This window comes from Rhinolophus hipposideros, assembly GCF_964194185.1.
Source record: "Rhinolophus hipposideros genome assembly, chromosome: 23".
NCBI lineage: Eukaryota > Metazoa > Chordata > Mammalia > Chiroptera > Rhinolophidae > Rhinolophus > Rhinolophus hipposideros.
In genome coordinates, this window is record NC_138069.1 from 3465111 (window position 1) to 3465615 (window position 505).

A 505-nucleotide genomic window follows, 5' to 3' on the forward strand; every position below is an offset into this window, starting at 1 on the left:
CCCTCAAACCAGTAAAGTGCTGTCATGTGAATGAGGGGCTGTTAAGAGTGGCAGGGTGGGGACAGCACCTTGAGAGCCAGTTTGTTCTGGCCTGCCGTGCCCGCTGAGTGCCCAGGAGCCTGCCGGCTTCAGTCTCTGTTGTCCCCCTCCTTCTTATGTTGGGCATCCGCTCTGCTGAGTCACTGGCCAGGCCCAGGCCTGGAAGGGGTCTGGGGCGGAACCCGGGACCTCTATGGCTCCATTCCCCCAGGTGCAGAGGCCGGAGTCCAGATGTCGGAGGGCAGGATCGGCCTTTTGGGGTTCCCGGTGCGCTGGGGGAAGTGAGGCAAGGGGTTGACGACGAGGGGGCCCGGAAAACCCCGAGAGAATGGTGGGTGCCGCGGAGGGGAGTGGGCAACTGGCGCAGGGGGCCCGCAGGGCGGCTCGCGCGCCGCGGCCCGGGCGCGGGGGCGGGGCGTGAGTGTGCAGTCCCCGCCCCCAGGAGGCGGAGCTGGCTTCCAGCTTC